At 43.4% G+C, this 26,491-nt stretch overlaps 1 long non-coding RNA gene across 3 annotated transcripts in view; it reads left to right on the forward strand.

Annotated features, from left to right (window-relative positions):
• Positions 1 to 26,491, forward strand: part of LOC127484884 (uncharacterized) — a 250,294-nt gene that overhangs the window by 202,405 nt on the left and 21,398 nt on the right. For 2 of the 3 annotated variants that reach the window (XR_016227716.1, XR_016227714.1), the window contains one exon: positions 17,984 to 18,103. This is a non-coding gene — a long non-coding RNA (uncharacterized LOC127484884). Of the gene's footprint in view, positions 1 to 17,983; positions 18,104 to 21,099; positions 21,280 to 26,491 lie in introns of those variants that run through there. The other variant, XR_011385374.2, reaches the window with a different exon arrangement.

The raw sequence follows: 26,491 nt of genomic DNA on the forward strand, positions 1-26,491 counted from the left end.
TATTCCTGAGATATGGTTTTTTAAAGGGTTACACTCTCTTGGGGCCCGTGCTGTGGCGCAGTAGGTTAATCTTCCACCTGCAGCGCCGTCATCCCAAATGGGCACTGGTTCTAGTCCCTCCTCTTCCAGTCCAGCTCTCTGCTGTGGCCTGGGAAAGCAGTAGAAGATGGTCCAAGTGCTTGGGCCCCTGCACCAGCATGGGAGACCAGGAAGAAGCACCTGGATCCTCGCTTCGGATCGGTGCAGCTCTGGCCGTTGCGGCATTTGGGGAGTGAACCAGCAGAAGGAAGACCTTTCTCTCTGCCTCTCCCTCTCACTGTCTGTAACTCTACCTCTCAAATAAATCAATAAAATCTTTAAAAAAAAGAAAAGGGTTACACTCTCACATATAGAAAATGGTGGTCTCAAAATAGCAGCTTGGTTCATAGCCTGCCTTGCTGTTTAAAAATCCCAGACATTCTACAGATCACATTGGTTTGCCCTCCTGAAACTTTGATAACAATCAAAGGTGCCTGTGATGAACCATCCCCCTTCCTCTTAACTTTCAAACCCTCAATTATTGTTCCCTTACTTTGCTCAGGTAGGACTTCTCTCTGGTTAGCAGGACTGTGGGTGTCCCCGGTGTGTGCAACATTTAGCCATCTCCATTCCTTTTCTGATAAAACAAGGAAGGAGGAAATATGAGAAAGGAAGAGAAGGAGAGGAAGTAAGTATAAGTCTTTGTCCTGGGTCTTTCCTTTTTCTCCCCACAGTCTCCCCCTCTGATATCTCACCACAGGGTATAAAGAACCATGGATTCCCAGTGCTATTCTGGAGTGTGGTTTCAGTTGTACTTTGGATGGTACCATTAGATTCTGGCACTTAAAGCATTTTGAATGAGCAGTTATTCAATTAATGCATTTTACATTTATTCTCTACTTTATAAAGTATGCTAATGAGGGGATATGGTACTGAAGTTTTCTTATAATGAAGCCTACTTGCTCCATCTGGGGTACAGCAATAGTAAATGACTTGCTCAAGGTCAAGGAACATATGATTTGTCCAAAGAGAAGCCAGAAATTGAACCAAGGTCTGCTTTCAGTTTAGTTTAGCATCCAATAAACCACATTTTCTTTCCTCTGCACATTTTAACTCCAGTGGTTTGCCACAAGCAGAGCTATTAGCCTACAAACCTAATCAACAAAGCATCAAATGGTCAGAGGTAGTAAAACGGGCTCCATGGGGACCGAAACATATATGTCATTGTCAGAAAAAAGAAAGAGAAAGGAAGAAAGAGAGAGAGAGGGAGGGAGGGAGAGAGAGAGAGAGAGAGAAAGAAAGAAAGAAAGAAAGAAAGAGAGAGAGAGAGAAAGAAAGAAAGAACGAACGAACGAACGAAAGAAAAAACCAGACTATCAAGTTCGCATTAGCAGTAGAGGTAGTTAGTCTATCATTACCCTGCCTCAGGCATCTTTTTCTAAAGAAAGCATGATTTTTTCGTTTGTTTCAGTAAAAAGCATATTTTGAATGAAATAATCATATTGTCTTTATTTTGTGCTTGCAATTGAGGTAATGAAGTATGGAGTTCATTTGTGAATGTTTTGAATGGCAGCATCTCCTTGAAATTATTTTTGCTGGGAACTCAAATGAACATTCTTTCAAAATAGTCACACTGTTGTAATTGGCAAACTTCTGAGACGGTATCTTGGGAGGCAAACAACACGCAGTTGGAAAGGAATATAAAATTCATAGACTCGCAACCTGAATTATCCATTTCATCTACCATATTTTTGTGTTAAACCCATCTCCAGATGGGAAGGCAAGCTCTTAAGGATCCTTAATTGTGAAGAACGGGTATTCATATTACATACCAGCAGGACATTACAATTGTGTTACTTTTTTGTGTGCCTGTATCATGTTACCTGTTTATTCATAGTGTGACTCATTATTTTAATCATAAGATATACTTGACTATTTTTTAAATTTCCTTAAACGTCTTTGGAAGAAATAATGGATTTGTCTCCCACAGGATCATGACCTACCTCTGGATTGTGGCTTGGGCCTCAAGTCTATTTAAGGCAGCTTGCATTACGAAATCCTAAAATTGCTGCATGACTCCTGATCAACCTTGAAGGTTTTAAATAATTGATTTAAGTAACTAGACTTAGGCTTCATCTTCTAATAGCGCACGCACCCCTCAGGGGCTAATCTCTACTAATGATTGAAGTCTTTCAGTTACAGTGCCAGGGGGTACAGTGAGGTTCATTTAGAAGCACTGGTTATGTACAGAAAGATGAACTCTCTGAAAGGAACGCGGAAGTATTTAGTGTTTGGAAATGCCTTATGAGTCCCCCCCCCCTTTATAAAATGCCATAAATTTCTCAGGAAAAAATGACTTTCTTCTGACCTCTGGAAATATGCCTTCCTGGGACCCTAGGGGTGATTGCCTGTGTCAGGCTAAGACAACCTAGAGGCCACATGCTGCTGTGAGTTTTGCTAATCCTGCAGAGTCCTAGGAAAGCGGCATGGCTATCTCCAATTCAGAGTCTAGTAGCGGGGACCCACGAGGCAAGTGCAATGCATCGGAAAGTTAAATTGAGAGAGCTTTGATTTTTTCCAGATTAATTTTCCTAACCCAGAGTACATGAATAAAAGTGAGACATGATGTTTCCACAACAGCTTGAGTATGTCAAAACCCATGAGAGTGTTGCTTGCTTGTGCTTCAGAGAAAACAGTATGCCTATAGTCGTATCAATGCAGAAAACAACTCAATCTCCATAATGTACTTGGTCTTCTTCCTTAAAAACTGAATTCAGGGGATAAGCTTTTCTCTTTCACATTTTATTTTTGGGGATTTGTATCTTCTGCTTCTAACACATTTCAGCCCAAAGTACCAAAATATTTTTAGTTTGCCAGTCGTCATAATATTATGTAGAAAGAAGAAAGGTGCAAGGTCAGTCAAATACTTCATCCAGTTTCAACAACTTGATAAAGGTTGATATAAGACATATTATGCTACTTGGAACTATTTCTCAAGGCTGTACTCATTTGAACTGCTGGAAAATCAAAAGAAAATTTGTTGAGCTTACCAAATAGTGAATTGCCCTTGTGTTTACTTTCATGATCTGTGAACCAAACTGCAACAGCCCCTATGATATTTAAAGATTCTACTAGAAGAGAGTTTAATGACTAAGAAGAGATGTGCGATCCAGCCAATACTAGGTTGCTAATTTTCACTATTAGTTGATGCTTGTTGACATGTGGAAATGTATAAAGGAATGTGTATTCTTTTCCTTTAATTTTTTTCTTACAGGTCAAAATTCTAACTAGATTTTGTTTATATATTTCCTATTTCTTCCTCTCACCATCTTTAAATGTCCTTAGGTGTTCCAACTCTCCCTGATTACTGAAACCAGCAAATAACCCTTAAATACCTCTGTGGACCAGGTATTACTTTTCACTTTATGTGCATTAGCTCATTTAATCATCACGACAACCCTGCATAGCAGCTTCTACTATTATCCTTGTTTTATAATTAAAGAAGCCAAGTTTCAGTGAAGTTAAGCCATAGCCCCAGTTTTATAGCTAGTAAGCTGTAGAGATGGTTTTAAATCCAAGTCTGACTGACTTTTTTTAAAAAAAATTTATTTGAAACGCAGAATGAGAGCGAGAGCGAGAGTCTCCCATTTGCTGTTTCACTCCCCCAAATGCCTACAATATCTAGGGCTGGGCTGGGCCAGGCCAGAGGCAGGAGTCATCCGGAACTCCCAAGTGGGTGACATGAACCCAAGTACTTGGGTCATTACCTGACACCTTCTCAGACACATTAACATGGAGCTAGATCTGAAACAGATAGCCAGATGAGGGATTCTAAATGACAGATCTTTCCATCTTTGCAATATTTCTCTTCTCTTGCCTCCTATGCAATTCATACCAAACTGTCTTAAAATCATCCTCTGTATATTTAGTCTTATCTCCCCACCTACATGCTAATGAGGATGTGGAGAGGCCCCATATGTTGAGCTTCATTTCTAACTCCCACAGCCTCTTGAGGAAGGCTCAAAGTACAGAGGAGACTCAGTAATGTCATTGGTGTTTGTCTTCAAAATTTTAAACTCATTTTAAAAGCTCCTGTTTTTTTGTGTCTGATTTGTGAGGGGTATTAAATCCTTCTGCAAAATGTCCAAATCATTCACATCTCATTGACATGAGAGGTGATGCTAATAACAAAAGCACTTTAGGGGTAGGGATTTGGCTTAATTGTTAAGACATTGGTTAGGAAACCCACATCCAATACCTGGCTCTAGCACCAGACTCCAGCTTCCTGCTGATATGGACTGTGGGAGTCAGCAGTGATGACTCAAATAATTGGGTTTCTGCCACCCACCCACATGGGAGACCTGGATTGAGTTCCCTGCTCCCAGCTTTGGCCCAGCCGATACCAACCATTGTGGGCATTTGCTCTCTATCTGTATCTGTATCTCTGTCTATCCCCTTTTGCCTCTCCAAGAATTTTTTAACAATATAAAGTAAAAAACTATTACAGTATCTATTTTCAGCAGTAAAGATTTTTTCATGGAAATTAGTTACAAAACATAGAAAGCTTAAGCTGAAGGGATCTGCAAGATTATTACATATTTTATCTTACCTTTTTAATGGTTCTTATACCTGTCCACTGTACAGGAATGCTTCAGTCCTCTGGATACGTATCTTCTGCCATCTAGACTTACAAGATTCTCAAGAACAGAATCTCATATCTGGGTTCTAGTCAAGTCATCTTTCTATACCTCAAAGTGTCTTGCATCATGCCTATCATGTGTTTGGCAACTATTGAAGATTTATGAAGTGAATGAATTAAATTCACCACTACTGTGTTGGACAGATGTGGAAATAGATTCATGAGCATTTACAAGATTCTAAGATCATACTACTAGTTCTTGGTAAAATAAAGTTATCCTCATTGTTAAGCCAATGATTTCTCCATGACACCTTGTTTCCCAGCTTGTTAAAAATGGGTACATAATTTTCTGAGTGAGTGTAATCCATCATTTGTCTTCAGCTAAAACTCCTGTCAACTACTGCCTATGGACCCATTGGGAATCCCACTGTGGGAACCAGCACAAAGAGCAAACACAAAGCACAAGGGGAAGGGAGAGTTGGTTATTCTTTCTCAGTATTCTTGTCCAGAATGAATTGTATATTTAGTAGTAATAAGACAGATTTAAGCTAAAATTCTGAAAGGCAAGTCAAATGATAGCAGTGTAGGTATTTGTCATGCGTATTGGGGAATTAGGTCAGTCTCTGCCAGAGTTTGGCTTTGTGAATGTGCACATGTGTGAAAAATTATGGGTGATATAAAATATTGCCTGAAAATATAATTGTTACAAAGATTAAATCAAATAACTAATAACATAAGGCTTTAATACATTTAGAAATATCCTCTGCAAACTTGATTATGAGATAATGAAAATATTTTAATGTTGTATTATGGGAAATGATCATCAATAAAAAACATTTACTCAGTGCCTAATTTGTGCTAGAATAGAGGAATTGACAAATGAGAAGCTAGAGTCCTTGCCCTCACAAATCAGTATGTGTCCATAAATAGATGAATACAAAGGAGGGTAAAGGGAGTGACTGTGAAGTCAGCGTAAGAATTGGGCCTTCATCTTTGGTCAATGGAGAGCATTAAATGCTTCTGAGCAGAGTCATGATGGATCTATGTGAAGTGGTGTTTTAGAAATAGTAATCCGATATGGCTGTGTAATGATTGAAGGATGAGAGAAAATAGGTATAGGAATACCAATTCAGAGACTGTTACAATAATCCTTAGGTGAGGTGATAAGGATGCAACTACGGTGAGAATGAAGGCTATGTAGGTAAATGGGCAGAGCCAGGAGATATTAGAAAGTCAGAATCTACATGACTTGGTGACATAATGGATCTAGAGAGGGGAAGTTAAAATAGATTCCAAAAAGAGAAGTTAATTCTATATGATTGACATTATTATACTTGTTACCTTGACTGTTTTGAGTGTGATAAAGAAGAGACCTTCACTCATTATCTTTTTTTAGTTTATTTATTTGTTTTATTTAAAGTTTTTGGAAGGGATTTGATTTAAGGGATGTTTAACTTCATTTGGAATTTCTTTTTATTTATTTGAGAGGTAGAGTTACAGACAGTGAGAGGGAGAGACAGAGAGAAAGGTCTTCCTTCCATTGGTTCACTCCCCAAATGGCCGCAATGGCTGGAGCAGCGCCGATCCGAAGCCAGGAGCCAGGTGCTTCCTCCTGGTCTTCCATGCAGGTTCAGAGGCCCAAGCACTTGGGCCATCCTCCACTGCCTTCCCGGGCAATAGCAGAGAGCTGGATTGGAAGAAGAGCAGCCAGGACTAGAACCATATGCCCATATGGGATGCCAGTACCTCAGGCAGAGGATTAACCTAGTGTGCCACAGCGCCGGCTCCATAGTTTATTTATTTTTATTTATTTCAAAGGCAGAGAGAGCAACACAGAGGAAGAGTGAGCAAGCACACACTGTCTTCCTTCTGCTGGTTCACTTCCCAAATGCCTGCAAAAACTGGCCCTGGGCCAGACATAAGCTGGAAGCCAAAAGCTCCATCCAACTCTCCCACATTGGTGGCGGGGGCCAAAGTGTTTGAGTTGTTATCTATGGCCTTCTAAGGGTGCTCCTTAGCAGGAAGCTGGATAAGAGGCAGAGGTGTGACTCAATTCTAGGCACAGGCATTCCAAGTGATGACTTAAACCAGTGTGCACAACACCTGTCCCTTCACTTATTGTCTTTAAATTCCAGTAATGCAGCACAAGTTAAGCATGTGATACATGTGATAGATGCTTAACAAACACGGGAATTGAATTTGTTTCTTTGTCTTTTAAAGATTTATTTCTCTATTTATTGGAAAGGCAGAGTTAAAGATAGGGAGGGAGGGAGGGAGAGAAAGACAGAATATCTTTATTTGCTGGTTCACTCCCCAAATGGCCACAATGTCTGGTGCTGGACCAGGACAAACCAGGAGCCTAGAACTCCATCCAGGTCTCCCACATGGCTGGTAGGGCCCCAAGCACCTGGGCCATCTTCAGCTGCTGTCCTGGACACATTAGCAGGGAGCAGGATTAGAAGTAGAGCAGATGGCATTTGAACCAGCGTCCATACAGGATGCCAGTGTTGCAGGCAGCAGCTTCATCTGCTATGCCACCTGCTATGCCATCTGCTAACCATCGGCCCCTGAATTTAATTGTTGATGTGATAAAAACATTAAAGTTCTGTTGCTTTTATTTCTATCAGGAAATAGTTATATGACCTTGGGCAAATCACTTGTGTCGCTCCCCGTCTTCGTGGAGGAACGACACAGGACTCTGCGCTGTTCTTTTGTCTGCTTGGCCCTCCCCGGGTTTGCTGCTGGTTCTTCCCGGGTTGGCTGCCGACCCTTCCACCTCCGTGGAAGGGCGGTTCCCCCTGGCCACTTTCCCCACTTCCGCAGGGGAGCGGCACACCGCCGGCCGGCTCTCTCGGGGGCTGCACAGGTGTTCCTTCAGATAGATGTTCCCCTTAGATGTTCCCTGGTGCATGTTGTCTCTCTCCTCCTTTATAGTCCTCCTCCGCCAATCCCAACTCAGCTGCCCACACGCCGAGTACGCTGCTCTCCTCCAATCAGGAGCATCCCCGGGTTTGCTGCTGGTTCTTCCCGGGTTGGCTGCCGACCCTTCCACCTCCGTGGAAGGGCGGTTCCCCCTGGCCACTTTCCCCACTTCCGCAGGGGAGCGGCACACCGCCGGCCGGCTCTCTCGGGGGCTGCACAGGTGTTCCTTCAGATAGATGTTCCCCTTAGATGTTCCCTGGTGCATGTTGTCTCTCTCCTCCTTTATAGTCCTCCTCCGCCAATCCCAACTCAGCTGCCCACACGCCGAGTACGCTGCTCTCCTCCAATCAGGAGCAGGATCAGCTCCTGGAGGTCATCACTCAAGTTGGCAAGAGGCAGCTGCGTAGAAGCTGTTTTCTCCTCTCCCAGCGCCATATTGTGGGAGAGCAGATGCATAGAATAAGTCTTAATTCCAGTAACTTAGTCTAGTCCGAGTTGCTCCCCACAACTTGACCTTTCCATATCTCCATATTACAGATATTACTTTGACATTCAAGTGTTCCAACTGACCCATGCTTCACTTTCACCCCTACCCCTCCCAGGACCCGAATCTGCAGTGAACCTAGGCTGGATTTCTATATGCTCCCAAATGCTGTCCTTGCGAACTGTGGCACCATCCTCCTACCTCTTTAGTAAAAACTCAGTGCTTATCTCAACAAGATGTTAAAAAGTAGACTGATCTGACCCAACAATTTCATACTAAGATATGAAAGGTGAATCACCTGAAAGTTCTTTAAAGATTCTCAAACTTGGGTAAAGCCACTGCCTGTGATATTAGCATCCCATTGGGGCGCAGGTTCGTTTCCCGGCTGTTCCATTTTTAATCCAGCTCCCTGCTAATGGCCTGGGGAAAGGAACGTATGTCTGATAGCCCAAGTCCTTGGGCGCTTGCAATCCACATGGGAGACCCAGATGAAGCTCCTGGCTCCTGGCTTTGGCCTGGCACAGCCCTGGCCATTGCAGCCATCTGGAGAGTGAATCAGTGGATGGAAGATCTCTCTCTCCCTCTCCCTGTCTGTCTCTGTCTCTCCCTCTCACTCTGTAACTCTGAGTTTCAAATAAATAAATAAACCTTTAAAACAAAGATTCTCCAACTTTACAAAATGGATCTCATTCTGAGATTTCAGGCAAAATTGAAGAATAAAGTAATGAAGTTCAGGATAGAGAGATTTCCCAAGGCAGGCTTTTTGATTACATTACATAAATCAAGAGTACAGATTTTCATCTAAATCATGGAAATCATACTAGAACATGAGCCACATTTAAAATTTAGTTATTTATTTGAGGTGATGAAGATGAGACAGAGAAAGAGAGAGCACTCCCGCTTGCTGGGTTACTACTCAAATGCCTACAACTGCTGGGGCTGTGCTAGTGCTGGAGCCAGGAGCCAAGAGCACAATTCAGCTCTCCCACATGGGTGGCAGGAACTCAATTACTTGAGCCGTCACTGCTGCTTCCCAGGGTCTGCATGGAAGGGAAGCTGGAGCCAGGAATCAAACCCAGGCATTCCCATATGGGATACGTGTGTCTTAATTGCTGGTCTAAATGCCTGTTGTGGGCTATGCTTTTCATGTTCACTTTAGGACACCCACTGCCCAATTTTTATTTGTCCCCTTGTCAACAATTTAACAAATATTTATTTTAGCTCGTATTCTATATCATACGGCATGTTGAGAGTGATGTTTTCAATACAAGTAGAATATGGTCTCTGCCTTCAAGCACCTTACAGTGTGCTACGAATGACAATATAAACAGATATGTAGTTAGAAATATATCTGTGGACACTGCACCCAACTTGGGGGGTTCAGAGGAGGCCTTTCTGAGGTCAAGCCTCACCAGTGTTTTATTTTATTTTATTTTTTAAAGATTTATTTTATTTATTTGAAATACAGAGTTACAGAGAGGTCAGTCTTCCATCTGCTGGTTCACTCCCCAGATGGCCGCACCGGCTGGAGCTGAGCCAATCCAAAGCCAGGAGCCAGGAGCCTCCTCCGGGTCCCCCATGCAGGTACAGGGCCTCAAGGACTTGGGCCATCCTCCACTGCTTTCCCAGGCCACAGCAGAGAGCTGGATTGGAAGAGGAGCAGCCGGGACTAGAACCAGCGCCCATATGGGATGCCGGCACCGCAGGCAGTGGCTTTAGCCGCTACGCCACAGCACCAGCCCCTCACCAATGTTGTAAAAATGGTTTGCAGACCAAGCCCAGTGCCTTACTGCATAAGTGGCCTAATATATACAGTGAAGATATCTGAAATATATATCCTGAACATAAAGTATAGATGATTTGCTTTTCCCCACCATTCTTGCTGAGAATTATATTAGCAATAGTGTATATAATCAAAGCCAGTCACTTTAATTGTTCTTACAATGAAGTGTGAAAAGATATGCTTCTAGCTTCTGGTTCACTGGGTATTTTCAAGAACCTTGCTCTGGCTAAATAGTTTTGTTCTATTCAGTTTGTCTTCAAGAGGCAAAATATTAATTTTCATTATTTGTAGCTTTCTATCCTGCCCTTCTACAGATCCTAACTTTAGTTAAATCAAACTGTACATCCATCTAAGAATTAAAGGGGTCGTATAGTCAAGTAGGAAAAAAATCTTAAAAATATTTGATCATTGTCTGGTAGTTAGGTGCAAAATCATCAGAATGAAAACATACTTCATGATGTTCTTCTGTTTAAGTGATTAAAGTGAACTATGTCTATAAAAAAAGCTAGTCAAAGTTCAACTGAACTGGGATTGTAAAAAAAAAAATCCTTGGATGTTTTGAAGGCTGCAAAGTACATGGAAAAAAAGCCCTCCAAGTTCAATGTACTCTGCAAGGGACTATCCAATTCCAAGCGTAAAATGTGGGAGCTGCATGTGCACAAAAAGCACAGTAGCCAAAGAATCTCCTGCAGCCACCATCACCCTCCAACCTAGCAGCTCTTGGGTCCTGGCCAAACAGACACTCATGGGGGGAATAAATGGTCTGATCTGTGAACAGTTTGCACTATGTAACTGAACCTGTTGAAAGAGAAAACTGGAATGGACTTATCCTTCTTACATCATTTTCATGAAGTTTGCCAGTGACTGAAAGATTGCTATGTGCAAGTGTATTCTTTAGATGTACATGTGCACCTAATCAAAGGCACAAGTCTTTGGGCTCCAGTGCTGATATCACTGCTCCTAGTGTCTCATTTTTTTAAAGTGCTAACTGGATGTAATTGGCACCAGACACTTCTAGATAGAAGTATTTTATATTTGTCAGTGTTTCCTTCTTACTTCAACCTAGGCTGCTGGCTGGCTGGCGGTCACATGAGTAGCAAATGTACAGGCGAATATACCATGAAATGGCTTGAGGCGCTGGAGCAGATGTGCCTGTGAGCATGAGTGACAGTACAGGCAGCAGGGAGCGAGGCCACTGGCAGGTGAGCTGACTCGGGCTGGACTGAATCTTTACTTTCGCTGCGAGACAGGATGTGCTCCAGAAACTTCCAGGAGATTCTAGCCATAGTACTGGATCCCTCCTTGCCTCTGCTCATGTCTTCTCAGAACTCCTCTTCTCTTGCTTTGCATCGCCAATCCCTACTCCCACCTGATATACATTATATTATTGCTTTCTGTCTCTGCCATGTCATGTCTGCCTGTCCTTCTCATCTTTTTCTCACTTTCATTAGCCGGTTATGGGAAGACAGTCCCTGGGCATAATTTCTACAAGCAGCTACCATGCCATAATGTGCAGTTACCAGGGACCTGTATCCCCACTGGCCTTACTAATACCGTTGGAGGAGCCTCATCCTTTGCCATTTATGGAGTGGTCCTGAGAAGGAAAAGTTACAAGGGGAACAACAGCCTTACACTGCAGTGTTTTGAATGTATATTCTGCTATACCAACACTGACCATATTTTTATTAAATTCCACTGAATAATTTTTTAAAGATTTATTTATTTACTTTAAAGTCAGAGTTACACACAGAGAGAAGGAGAGGCAGAGAAAGAGAGAGGTCTTCCATCCGTCAGTTCACTCCCCAGTTGGCCGCAACGCCCAGAGCTGTGCTGATCCAAAGCCAGGAGCTTCTTCCTGGTCTCCCACCTTGGTGCAGGGGCCCAAGGACTTGGGTCATTTTCTACTGCTTTCCTAGGCCATAGCAGAGAGCTGGATCGGAAGAGGAGCAGCCAGGACTCGAACTGGCGCCCATATGGGATGCTGGCACTGCAGGCGGCAGCTTTACCAACTATACCACAGTGCCGGCCCCAAATTCCACTGAATAATTTTTTAAAAATAGATTTATTTATTTGAAGTTCAGAATTAGAGATGGGGGGGTGGGAGAGCGATCCTCCATTACTGATTCACTCCCCAAATGGCCACAATGATCAGGACTAGGCCAGGCTGAAACCAGGAACTAAAAGATTCATCAAGATCTCCTATGTGGGTGGCAGGGCACTTGGGCCATCTTCTGCTGCTTTTTCCAGGCTATTAGATGGGAGCTGGATCAGAAGTAGAGCAGCCAGGACACAAACCAGCGCCCATACGAGTTGCCAGAGTCTCAGTAGGCAGCTTCACTTGCTACGCTACAATGTTGGCCCCTCCACTGAATAATTTTTTATAATGTATTTATTTATTTGAAAGGTAGTTACAGAGAGACAGAGGCAGAGAGAGAAAGGTATTCCATCTGCTGGTTCACTCCCGAAATGGCCAATCCGAAGTCAGGAGCCAGGAGCTTCTTCCAGGGCTCCTATGTGGGTGCAGGGTCCCAAGGACTTGGGCCATCTTCTACTGCTTTCCCAGGCCATAGAAGAGAGCTGGATCGGAAGAGGAGCAGCCAGGACTCGAACTGGCACCCATATGGGATGCCAGCACTGCAGGCGGCAGCTTTACCCACTATGCCACAGCGCTGGCCCCTGAATAATTTTTAAGAGGAAGAAAGGAGTATTATCTTTGGTGGTCAAATGTCTCTTTGCCCTGTGATGCTACCACAGAAAACACTTGAAGCCCTAAATGTCACTGGGATTCCTCTTTTAGCCTGGGACAGGGACTCAGTGAACTGCCACCAATAGTACCATGTACTTCCTCAGAGAACCTTCTCTTCATAGCTTCTCAAGGCACATGGCAACCATTGTAGTGACTGATTCTAGGCCCAAGCCATGCCATGGTGATTGCAGCCGAGCAATGACTCAGGGAGTTGTGTAATTCATAATAGCACTAATACTGCTTACTGGATGCCAGCCATTGCTTTAGGTGCTGTACATACATTATTTGGTTCAATCCTTACAACAATATTAGGAAATATGCAGCAATGCTCTCCCCATTGTGCAGTTAAAAACTAAGGCATGGAAGCGTGAAGTGACTTGCTCAAGGTTACAGTTAATAATTGGCAGTAGGAGGATTCAAATCCAGGCAGCTTGGCTCCCAAGTAAAAAGACCCCATCAACTGTGCTAAGAAAATACTTGTGGCTCAAGCCTATAACAAAGGTACTTTAAAAAGTTCATGAGTGGGGCGGAAGCTGTGGCGCAGCGGGTTAACGCCCTGGCCTGAAGCGCTGGCATCCCATATGGCCGCCGGTTCTAGTCTTGGCTGCTCCACTTCTAATCCAGCTCTCTGCTATGGCCTGGGAAAGCAGTAGAAGATGGCCCAGGTCCTTGGGCCCCTGCACCATTGTGAGAGACCCAGAAGAAGCTCCAGGCTGCTGGCTTTGGATGGATGCAGCTCTGGCCGTTGCAGTCATCTGGGGAGTGAACCAGTGGATGGAAGACCTCTCTCTGCCTCTCATCTCTGTGTAACGCTGACTTTCGAATAAATAAATCTTTAAAAAAATTCATGAGAATGGAATTAAAAGAGAAAAGTTTATTTTGGTGCAAAAATTTTTGAAGCCCATGATATAGGGATTCTTCAAAAGTTCCGTGAAAAGTGCATATTATGAAAAGATTATGCATGGATTTCAGAATTTCCAAGAACTTTTGGAAGTACCCACCTGTATTCTATTTACCTAGGACCACCCCCATGGCATGTTTACACATTTTCTTACTTTGGCCATTGGCTGGCCGCCTGTCTCAGGGGCCAGTTTTCAAGATACCATTGTCTTCAAGGCTTCCTTTGCTGTTCATTTGAATCCAGTTTCATGTGAAAAAGGATTTTGGAAGGAAAGAGTTGGGGGAAAGTGGCCAATACCAAAGAATAGCCACTCTCCTCCACCCCTTCATCTCACAGTACTCTGAAGAATAGCTTGGAGAGGGTGAAGCAAACGCTTGCCATGCTGGCAGCTCATATTGGAGCACTGATTCCGGTTCCAGCTGCTCTGTTTCCCATCAAGCTCCCTGCTAATTGTCCCTGGGAAGGCAACAGAAGATAGCTCAAGTGCTTGAGTCCATGCTGCCCACGTGGGAGACCTGGATGTAATTTAAGGCTCCTTGCTCCAGTGTGGCCCAGTATGGGCCATTGTGGCCATCTGGGAGTGAACCAGCAGATGGAAGATCGATCTCTCTCTCTCTCTCATTTCTGCCTTTCAAATAAATAAATACATCTTTAAAAAAAATAGCCCTGTTACTTTTCTTCTACTCCTGGATGAACTTTAAATATAAATGGATTATCTCTAGAGATTGAAATGAAATCTCTAAATAGCTCAGTGCTTATGAGTTTGCTTTCATTTCATCATTTCAGACATGGCCCAAGGACCTTCCACATCAGAAGCATTTGGAAACCTTGTTAAAAATGCAGATTCCAGGGGCAAGGCTGCTGTCATAATGGGTTAAGCTGCCACCTGCAATGCCTTATGGGTGTCAGTTTAAGTCCCAGCTGCTCTGCTTCTGATCTAGCTCCCTACTAATGCGCCTGGAAAGACAGTGGAGGATGGTCCAAGAGCCTGGGCCCCTGCCACCCACGTGGGAGCCCTGGAAGAAGCTCGTGGCTCCTGGTTTCAGCCTGGCCCAGCCCTGGACATTGCGGCCATTTGGGGAGTGAACCAGTAAATAGAAGATCTCTCTCTGTCTCTCTCTCTCCCCCTCCCCCTCCCTCTCTCCCCCTCTCCTTGTAACTCTGCCTTTAAAATAATAAATAAATCTTTTTTTAAAAAATGTGGATTCCAAACAGCAGGCATCTGGTGTAGTGGTTAGTGCTGGTTGGGTCCCAGCTATTCTGTTTTCCATTCAGCTCTCTTGCTAATGCTTCTGGGTAAGCACCGGATGATGGCCCAAGTGCTTGGGTCCCTGCCACCCATGTGGGAGACCCAGATTGAATTCTGGGCTCGTGCATCAGCCTGACCAAGCCTTGGCTGTTGCAGACATTTGGGAAGTAAACCAGCAGATGGGAGATCCGAAATCTGTCTTTCGAATAGATAAAAATAAATTTTAAAAAATGTTAAGCTTACATTACAAACCCCTATCCCAGACATACTGTATCTCTGAGGATAGCATCCATAAATCTGCATTTGTAAAATACTTCCCAAGTGATTCCAATGCAAATTTTTTTTTGACAGGCAGAGTGGACAGTGAGAGAGAGAGAAACAGAGAGAAAGGTCTTCCTTTTCCGTTGGTTCACCCTCCAATGGCCGCTGCGGCCAGCGCTGTGCCAATCTGAAGCCAGGAGCCAGGTGCTTCTCCTGGTCTCCCATGGGGTGCAGGGCCCAAGCACTTGGGCCATCCTCCACTGAACTCCCGGGCCACAGCAGAGAGCTGGCCTGGAAGAGGAGCAACTGGGACAAAATCTGGCGCCCCGACCGGGACTAGAACCCGGGGTGCTGGTGCCGCAGGCGGAAGATTAGCCTAGTGAGCCACGGCGCTGGCCCCAATGCAAATTTTGAGAACCAGCACTCTGTGGTTTGGTGTGTAGAAGGAGTAACGGCCCTGGGAACTGATGACCCAGCAGACCTGGATGTATAACTAATTTCCTGTGTGACATTGAGCAGATGAGTTCATGGCTCTGGGTCTCCATGTTCTCATCTATAAAAAAGGACAGATCTCATCTTGCTGTCCTCTCTAAGTTGTACAGATAAAATATAAATGAGCTTGAAAGTTCTTCTGGGTTTTATGAACACACAAATTATCATTATCATTTTTATTATTCTGGGTGAGGTCAGAGAGAGCACAATGGAGAAGGAGTGCTTTGGGAAAGGACTGAAGGGACGGAAATGCAGTCCCTTTCTTTTTTCCCATCGGAGTCCAGACAATGGATCATAGTACTGGGGAATTTCTAGGTTCTTTCCAAATCCCAGCCTCCTCCCCCGACCTCCATGCCTTGGCAGTTAAAATTAACAGCGAAAAAGGAGGCTCTTCCCTTCCCCAATATTCTTTTAGGTGAAAAACCTACCTAAGCTTGTTGAGGTGAGCTCCACCATGGCACCATCAGTCGGGAAAACATTGGATCACCCCCCTTACTCATTAGGGGCAAGTGTGATTAAACCACAGTCATCTCCACGTTCACTCTGCTGGGGAACCATAACAGACACTTTGTGCTCCTTCAGAGTTCAGCACAGAGATGCTACGAGTTCCAGGCAGTCATCTTACAAGGCACAGAGAACATTATTCGTTGTTCGTGCTGAGTGTCTTAGTTCGTTTGGGCTGCTGTGACAAAATACCTTAGATCGGGTCATTTACATACAAGACAAATTGATTTCTCACAGTTTTGGAGGCTGGGAAGCCCCGAGATTAAGGCACCATCAGACTCAGTGTCTGGCGAGGGCTCCCTTCTTCGGTTGCAGATATCCACCTTCTCTCTCTGTCCTCCCACAGTGGACAGAGCAAGCAAGCTCCCTCAGGCCTCTTTTCTAAGAGCACTGATCCCACTCAGGAGCCTCATGACTCAGTCTCCTCCCCAAAGCCCCACGTTTTAACTACCACCACAGTAGGGACTAGGTCTCAACATACGAATTCTGGAGGGACACATTCAGATCATAGCACTTAAGGAATCCAAACATTTATTTTTGATATAAATGGGGAGATCCATTTATTTTTAAAGATGCATTACCCTACTAAGTAAGCCCCCTTCGTTATCCTCCTCTCTCCAAAGTTTTAGTAAAAGGATGTAATAAAAGATGGCAACACTTTTCATATTCAAATTGGGTCTAGGGTTTTGTCCAAACATCTGGCTCTCAATTTCTGAATGCCTAGGTCATTCCAGCCCCTTGGAAAAGAATGTCTGCCCATTCTTGTCCATTGCCAGAGTGCTCCATCTCAGCGGCTTTCCTCTGTGCCATTTTGACTTTGCAACCAGGAAACACATTTCATGAACTTCAGCTTGCAGAGCAGAAGCTGTCACGGAGGTGACCCCAAAATTCATCCAAATAGTCCATCCAAGGCTGGCACATTCTGTCTGGGAAATCACGAAGAGGAGGAAAAAGGGAGAGGAGACGAAATCAAACATTGATGCGCGGTTGAGCAAGGCCAGCCCCTTGGAAGAGAGCCAGGGTTGGAAAGCGGCAGCAGCAGCAGCAGCCCTGGGTTTCACAGTCTGGAATGCACTTCAGTGCAGCCCAGCCTCCATCTCGGTCGAGGCCTAGCGTTTGATGATTCAGCTGCTTCCCGGCTGCCAGGAGAGATTTGGCCAACTGTTTGAAAAACACTGTCTGCCCCAGACCACACTTGTTTTTATTCTCTGACTGTTGTCAGGGGCCTCTTCTGAAATGGAACACCTCAGGAAATCAGACCCAAACTCTGAGAAGTTTATGCTGCCTCTGAGCCCCGTTTTCAAAGGCAATTAAACCAAACTAGGGATTGTTTGCACCAAAGTGCTTGCCTAGTGATGTTGAAAGCAGACAGTGTGTTATCGGGAAATGATCTCTCATTAGATCTCCTTTAGATCAAATGAAAAACATAGCATGCTAGCAGGCTCATTAGACATTAAAGGGACAGCTGAAATCTGCCATTGCTGAAGTCCCCGTATATCAGTTTGTTCAAAGATGCAGGCTAAAGGGTAATGGAGACAAGCATTTGGGAACAAATTGAGCAAGAGCCTCAGCTGTAGGTTGGACTATTGAACTCGGCTGTTTGCTTCTGAGCTGTCCCTTGGAGCCGCAGACACAACTTTCTAACGAAGAAAGCCAGTCCTCAAAGTGAACTGGGCTTTCTCATGCCCCAAGGAAATGCATTCCCCTCAATGGAGCTCAGCAGTTAAGAGGACCATCCCTGGAATCAGACTAGCAGAATTGGTCAACAACTCCACCATTTGTTAGTTCTGTAAATTTAGCGAATTCAGTGACCCGCTTTTTTTTTTTTTAACTGTAAAATGCAGCCAATAGTTGTGCCTTCTTTATGGGGTTGTGTGATTTAGAAGATAAATGAGTTGGTATATGTAGAGGGTTTAGAATAGGGCCTAGAATATGATAAGCCCTGAGTAATAGTGTTAACTATTATTGTTATTATGCCCTGAAGGTATTCCAGCCAACACTTCTCATGGACCATGTGGCAGAGTGATCGAGAACCCAACTCGCTCACGGAGACCATCCCGGGTTTGAATACCAGGTCCACCATTTACTGCCTGTTTGGAGTTGGGTAAGTTACCTAATCTCGGTAAGCCTCCATGTCCCCAGCTGTAAAATAGGGATGATAATTGTACTTACTTCATAGAGTTGTTGTAAAGATTAATAAACTATGTAAGAAACTGTGTTAAATGCTTACTACAGTGATTGGCTGATAGCAAGTGCTCAATAAATGATAACTAAGAATCTGAGATGCCCAAGCTTTTAGAAACTTCATTGAGCCGGAGCCGTGGCTCAATAGGCTAATCTTCCGCCTTGCGGCACCGGCACACCGGGTTCTAGTCCCGGTCGGGGCGCCGGATTCTGTCCCGGTTGCCCCTCTTCCAGGCCAGCTCTGTGCTGTGGCCAGGGAGTGCAGTGGAGGATGGCCCAGGTGCTTGGGCCCTGCACCCCATGGGAGACCAGGATAAGCACCTGGCTCCCGCCATCAGATCAGCGGCCATTGGAGGGTGAACCAACAGTAATGGAAGACCTTTCTCTCAGTCTCTCTCTCTCACTGTCCACTATGCCTGTCAAAAAATAAAAAAATAATAATAAAAAAGAAACTTCATCTTGTTTTTATTCTAGTCTTGGCTCCATTTTAATAGTGGATGATATTTTAAAGTTTCTATCTCTGCTAATACACAAGAAACAGACTGGACCACTATTGTTTCCTCCCATCCCCACCTCTAATACTGATGGAAACTACACTAAAGTCTTGCTCAGGAGGAGCAGAGTTAGCCAAAAGGACAAGAAATGGCATATGTAACTCCTGTCTCCTCAACCCATGGCTGCTTCTGTGGTGTCAACAGTCGCTGGGGCTAGTGAGCTGAAAAGAGAAGTAGCTGGAAGCAACACCGGGGGGAAATGGCAGTCACCAGACTTTCTGTTGATGAGCAAGCTTGGTTACCTGGCCCACGCAGTACTTCTCCATGTATTCTTTATTCCTCTGGTATGATGGCGACCTGGGTGGGAAGAGGAACAAAGAAAATAAACAAGTCCCTGGCTCTGAGAACCTCACCCGCGGTCTGGCATGGACAGTGGTCTGGTTTCCAGAGAATAGACTGTGATTCTGCTGAAAAGAGAAGCTGAGGCAAACAGTGGCAATGGTTTTCTGCTTCTCTCCTGTTCCAGCGCATTGCTCAAAAGGAAAGGAACATGCTTCAGGAGAAAACATGGTGCCCCCTCTCTTGCCCTTGCTGGGTAAACAGGGTAAAGACCTGCATTCTCTCCCGTTCAGTAAATATATTGAGTCTGAGGAAGACAGCATTGCTCTAGCTCCATTCCTAGAGGATGAGAATCAAGTAGAGCCTCATTGACAGATTCTCAAAGGGTAATATGCTCATGGATAACCAGTCTACATATTATCATCACCTGACTTTTTGCCTGAATTTAGAGAATTACACATGTAAAGGTACACTCTTTCATCTGCCTGTGGTTTTGCAAAGTTCAGACTAATTCTCTCCTGTCTCCTCATTGGTTTCTAGAGTACTTTCAAACCACTTTCAAGAGATTTGCTGATGTCTGATTAACTTCACATTCCTAGGCTCTTCTCACCTGTCTTGCCCCCACCACCCCTTCGCTTGAGCACCATCACCAGTTGTCCCATGTAGAAGCCTTCCCTTGCTCCCTCCAGGCATAATGATTAGTGAACCATTCTTTTATTAATTTTCAAGAAGAAAACAAAAATATATACTGACATCATTTTTTAAACTTTTATTTAATGAATATAAATTTCCAAAGTACAGCTTATGGATTACAATGGCTTCCCCCTCTATAACTTCCCTCCCACCCGCAACCCTCCCCTTTCCCTCTCCCCTTCCATTCACAGCAAGATTCATTTTCAATTATCTTCATATACAAAAGATCAATTTAGCATATATCAAGTAAAGATTTCAACAGTTTGCACCCACACAGAAACACAAAGTGTAAAATACTGTTTGAGTACACAACGTACAGCACATTAAGGACAGAGATCCTACATGAGGAGTAAGTGCACAGTGACTCCTGTTGTTGACTTAACAAATTGACACTCTTGTTCATGGCGTCAGTAATCAACCTAGGCTCTTGTCATGAGTTGCCAAGGCTATGGAAGCCTTTTGAGTTCGCCGACTCTGATCTTATTTAGACAAGGTCATAGTCAAAGTGGAAGTTCTCAGTTCTCTCCTCCATTCAGGAAAAGGTACCTCCTTCTTTGATGGCCCATTCTTTCCACTGGGATCTCACTCACAGAGATCTTGCATATAGGTGTGGTGTTTTTTTTTGTTTGTTTGTTTGTTTGTTTGTTTTTTGCCAGAGTGTTTTGGCTTTCCATGCCTAAAATACTCTCATGGGCTCTTCAGCCAGATCTGAATGCCTGAAGGGCAGTCTGAGGCAAGAGTGCTATTTAGGACATCTGCCATTCTATGAGTCTGTTGTGTATCCTGCTTCCTATGTTGGATCGTTCTCTCCCTTTTTTATTCTATCAGTTAGTATTCGCAGACACTAGTCTTATTTATGTGATCCCTTTGACTCTTAATCCTATCATTATGATCAATTGTGAACAGAAATTGATCACTTGGACTCGTGAGATGGAATTGGTACATGCCACCTTGATGGGATTGAATTGGAATCCCCTGGCACATTTCTAACTCTACCATTTGGGGCAAGTCCGATTGAGCATGTCCCAAATTGTACATCTCCTCTTTCTCGTATTCCCACTCTTATATTTAACAGGGATCACTTTTCAGTTAAATTTCAACACCTAAGAATAATTGTGTGTTAATTACAGAGTTCAACCAATAGTATTAAGTAGAACAAAAAAATACTAAAAGGAATAAAGTATTAAGTTGTTCATCAACAGTCAGGACAAGGGCTGATCAAGTCACTGTTTCTCAAAGTGACTGACGTCATTTTCTATTACTATTGATGAATGGTTAAGTGAGTTTGAGGCATTTAAATTATAAAAAGCAGTGAATAATACTTTCTCAGTCACTGTAAACAGCCAACTACTGGACAATAAGTACTAATGATTATTCATTGCCACAACAGAATACACAACAGGGCACTCTGGTGAGAGATTTCTACAAGAGTCAGTTTTGAAAACCAATCTGGGATGCAAAGTAAAGTTCACTGGGATAAGCAAGTGATGTAGAGAAGAGCAAGGTGTATCTGAACAGAGACATTGTGAACGGTCAGCACTGGGGCTGTCAGGTGGGAGAAGACAAAGAGGTAGGTTGGTGAAGGTAAAGTGTTTCTATGCTTTGTGATTCTAAAACCCTGAGAGTCAGCTTACCCAAGCAGGACAGAACTCCAGAATGGCTTATCTTATTGCAAATCTGAACACCCAAATCCAGGCCTGAGCCAGCTGCTTTCAGCACAGGCCAACTCCTTGCTCAGGAGTTCCGTTCAGAGACAAAGCTTACCAGATAGATTTGTATACTGTGTTGTAATTGAATGATATAAAATCAGAATGGGGTGGGCATTTGGTACAGTGGCTGGGCTGCTTCATGGGACACCTGCATCCCATGTTGGAGTTCAAGTTCCAGTTCTGCCTATTCAAGCTTTCGACTGATGCACAACCTAGGAGGCAGCAGGTAATGGCTCAGGGAATTGAGTCCCTGCCACCCACATGGCTGGATGGAGTTCCTGGCTCCCAGCTTTGGCCTGGTGCAGTCCTGACTGTTGTTTGCATTTGGGGGAATGAATCAAACGATATGAGCACTCTGTCTGCCCCTCTGCCTTTCAAATAAATTTCTAAAAATTAAAAATCAGGATAAAGGAACTAATGGTGCTCTAAGAGGTCTTTCCAGCTCCTCTACCACCTAAATATTTCTTGCCAGACCTGTGTGTGGTTATCTGAAGTCAGAATAGCTTCTCCCCAGGGAGTGCTGGAGCTACTTATGGGAAATGGACATGCAGTGGCTATGTTCACTACCTGGCCTGATGACAATGTTGGTGTTAAGGGGAGAGTTTATAGTACAGTAACAAAGCCCTGATTTACCCCACGGTGACTTATCCAGTCACGTTTAACTCAACCAATTCTTTTAAAAGTCACAGATGTCTTTGTTTTTCAGGCACATCAGTGAGGACAAGTGGCTGACCCCAGCTCCTTTGGGAAGGGCTTAAAAACTGCCACTAAGCCCTCCAAATCCCATTCCTTCCAAGCAAAGAGGGATCCCTTTTCAACTTCATGCCTACTTCAACTTGAGGAGTAGGCAAAGATGAAAGTCCTGGTTGGGACTTGTGAGAAAGCAATAGCTTTATAAGGGGGAGTTGCAAGTACCAAACCCATCTCAGTGCAGGATATGCCACAGACATTTCTTTGATTGTTGGTGGACTGGCCAATCAGTTGACTTCTAGTTCCTTTTTCTAAGCCTTTTCCACTATAGCCACATATTATTCACCTCACCTTTCTCCTTAGCCTTCTTTCCTTCCTCAGGTGTTTCTTGACAATACTATTGGGCACTATTGTGGTTGCCAATTTGTGACACCTAGGGTCTGCACCGTCGTCTTATTATTTCCATCTCCAGGTATGGCTTTACATTTTTAAAAAAATTATTTATTTTTTATTTATTTGAGAGAGAGAGAGAGAGATGCAGAAAGAGGTCTCTCATCATTAGGTACACTCCCTTAAATGCCTGCAATAGCCTGGTCCTAACCAAAGCCAGAAGCCTGGAACTACACCTAGGTCTCCCACATGGGTGGCAGGAACTCAACTACCTGAGCCATCACCTGCTGCCTCTCAGGGTGCACATTAGCAGGACGCTGGAACCAGGAGTGAAGCTGGTAAGAGAAACCCACATACCCCAATATGGCATGTGGGCATCTTAACAGCTGTGCCAAACACTCACCTCTATGGCTTTTTCAACCAGTGCACACCCTGAATTGGGCCACTTGTGCTCTTTTTCATGACCTATCAATCTTCTCACACCATAGAGATGATGCAAGTGAACTCACTTATTCTCTACTTCAGCTTCCCAAAATGTATAACTTTCTCTCCCGAAATTCCTTAGAATACAAAGGTATTTCTGAGAGTTCATGGTAAACAGAATTAAAAGATGCATTTATTTTGGCACAAAAATTTTAAAATCTATGTATGTAAGAGGTCTTCAAAAGGGAATGAAACAGAGTAGGCCTTGTGGTGCAACAGGTTAAGCTACTGCTTACAATGCCTGTATCTTATATGGGAGTGCCGGTTTGCATTCCAGTGACCATGCTTCCAACCCAGCTTCCTGCCAATGCATCCTGGGAAGCAGCAGATGATGGCTCAAGGACTTAGGCTCCTACTACCCACTTGGGAGATCTAGATGGAATTCTAGGCCTCTGGCTTTGGCCTGGCCCAGCCCTGGCTGTTGTGGGCATTTAGGGAGTAAACAAATAGATGGAAGATCTCTCTTTCTCTGTCTCTATGCCTTTCAAGTATATGAAAATAAATAAGTAAATATTTTTCAAAAGATTTGTTTATTTAAGAGGCAGAGTTACAGAGAGGTCTTGCATCTACAGGGTTCTCTTCCCACATGACCACAATGGCCAGAGCTGAGCTAATGTGAAGCCAGGATCCAGGAGCTTATTCTGGGTCTCCCACATGGGTTCAGGGGCTCTAGGACTTGGGCCATCCTCTGCTCCTTTCCAAAGCACATTAACAGGGGCATGGATCAGAAGTGGAGTAGCCAGGATTCGAAGCTGTGCCTATATGGGATGCAGGCGCCACAGGAGGAAGTCTAACCTAGAACACCATAGTGCCAGCCCCAGTAAACATTTTTAAAAGTTCATATAAAATGCACATTGTGAGAAAACTATGCATGAATTTCAAAAATTTTTGCAGTGAAATAAGCTTATCTTTTAATTCTGTTTTTTCATGAATTTTCTGAAGTGTCATCCTAAATAGTCCTTGATATTATCCTGAGAGAGTGACTTTCAAATCATTAGAGTATAAAGCTTGTTGCATTGAAATGTCAAGACTTTATTGTTTTTTACTGCTGTATAGTACTCTATAGAGTATATATCCCATAATTTCTTTATCCAGTCTTTTGTTGATGGGCATTTAGGTTGATTCCATGTCTTAGCTATTGTGAATTGAGCTGCAATAAGCATTGAGGTGCAGACAGCTTTTTTGTTTGCCAATTTAATTTCCTTTGGGTAAATTCCAAGGAGTGGGATGGCTGGGTTGAATGGTAGGGTTATATTCAGGTTTCTGAAGAATCTCCAGTCTGACTTCCATAGTGGCTTGACCAGTTTGCATTCCCACCAACAGTGGGTTAGTGTCCCTTTTTCCCCACATCCTCTCCAGCATCTGTTGTTGGTAGATTTCTGAATGTGAGCCATTCTAACCGGGGTGAGGTGAAACCTCATTGTGGTTTTGATTTGCATTTCCCTGATTGCTAGTGATCCTGAACATTTTTTCATGTGTCTGTTGGCCATTTGGATTTCCTCTTTTGAGAAATGTCTATTGAGGTCCTTGGCCCATCTCTTAAGTGGGTTGTTTGTTTTGTTGTTGTGGAGTTTCTTGATCTCTTTGTAGATTCTGGTTATTAATCCTTTATCTGTTGCATAGTTTGCAAATATTTTTTCCCATTCTGTTGGTTGCCACTTCACTTTCCTGACTGTTTCTTTTACAGTACAGAAACTTCTCAATTTGATGCAATCCCAAATGTTAATTTTGGCTTTGAATGCCTGTGCCTCCGGGGTCTTTATTCAAGAAGTCTTTGCCAGTGCCTACATCTTGCAGGGTTTCTCCAATGCAACAAAATGGAAAAATCTGGAAAACATCATGCTGAGTGAAATAAGCCAGTCCCAAAGGGACAAATATCATATGTTCTCCCTGATCTGTGACAACTAACTGAGCACCGAAAATGAAACCTGTTGAAGTGAAATGGACACTATGAGAAACAGTGACTTGATCAGCCCTTGTCCTGACTGTTGATGAACAACTTAATACTTTATCCCTTTTAGTATTTTTTGTCATACTTAATACTATTGGTTGAACTCTGTAATTAACACACAATTATTCTTAGCTGTTGAAATTTAACTGAAAAGTGATTCCTGTTAAATATAAGAGTGGGAATAAGAGAGGGAGGAGATGTACAGTTTGGGACATACTCAATCGGACTTGCCCCAAATGGTGGAGTTAGGAATGTGCCAGGGGATTCCAATTCAATCCCATCAAGGTGGCATGTACCAATTCCATCTCACGAGTCCAAGTGATCAATTTCTGTTCACAATTGATCATAATGAAAGGATTAAGAGCCAAAGGGATCACATAAATAAGACTAGTGTCTGCTAATACTAACTGAAAGAATTAAAAAGGAGAGAACGATCCAACATAGGAAGCAGGATACACAGCAGACTCATAGAATGGCAGATGTCCTAAACAGCACTCTTGCCTCAGACTGCCCTTCAGGCATTCAGATCTGGCTGAAGAGCCCATGAGAGTATTTTAGGCATGGAAAGCCAAGACACTCTGGCAAAAAAAAAAAAAAAAAAAAAACAAAAAACAAAAAACAAAAAACACACAAACAACAACAACAACAAACAAAACAAAAAACACACCTATATGCAAGATCTCTGTGAGTGAGATCCCAGTGGAAAGAATGGGCTGTCAAAGAAGGAGGTACCTTTTTCTGAATGGAGGAGAGAACAGAACTTCCACTTTGACTATGACCTTGTCTAAATAAGATCAGAGTCCGCGAACTCAAAAGGCTTCCATAGCCTTGGCAACTCATGACAAGAGCCTAGGGTGATTACTGACACCATAAACAAGAGTGCCAATTGTTAAATCAACAACAGGAGAAGTCACTGTGCACTTACTGCTCATGTAGGATCTCTGTCCTTAATGTGTTGTACAATGTAAATTAATGCTATAACTAGTACTCAACAATACTTTACACTTTGTGTTTCTGTGTGGGTGCAAACTGTTGAAATCTTTACTTAATATATGCTAAATTGATCTTCTGTATATAAAGATAATTGAAAATGAATCTTGATGTGAATGGAATGGGAGAGGGAGCGGGAGATGGGAGGGTTGTGGGTGGGAGGGAAGTTATGGGGGGAAAAAGCCACTGTAATCCAAAACCTGTACTTTGGGAATTTACGTTTATTAAATAAAAGTTTTAAAAAAAGAAATGTCAAGACTTTAAATCAGCATTATAGAATCAGGAATCCAAGTAAAATCATGAAACTAGGAAGACGAATGTAATTTCATGGGGAAGGAGCTAGATTCCTCTACTTACGTAGCCTGACGTGATAGAGAGAAAACTAAAAGAGAAGGAAGGGAGGGAGGGAGACATAAATATAACTCGTTACATATTTATTAGTTTTCATGTCTTTTAATTTAATTTCCACATGAAAGCTGCTCTTTGGCTTTGCAGCAGCCACGTATCGGTATGGTCAAACCAATTGCTTTCAGCAAATACAGCTCTGATTGACCAGTGCCCAGGCTCTA

The sequence above is a fragment of the Oryctolagus cuniculus genome, chromosome X (genome assembly GCF_051225735.1).
Source record: "Oryctolagus cuniculus isolate XC-2025 breed Fujian yellow rabbit chromosome X, ASM5122573v1, whole genome shotgun sequence".
Taxonomy (NCBI): domain Eukaryota; kingdom Metazoa; phylum Chordata; class Mammalia; order Lagomorpha; family Leporidae; genus Oryctolagus; species Oryctolagus cuniculus.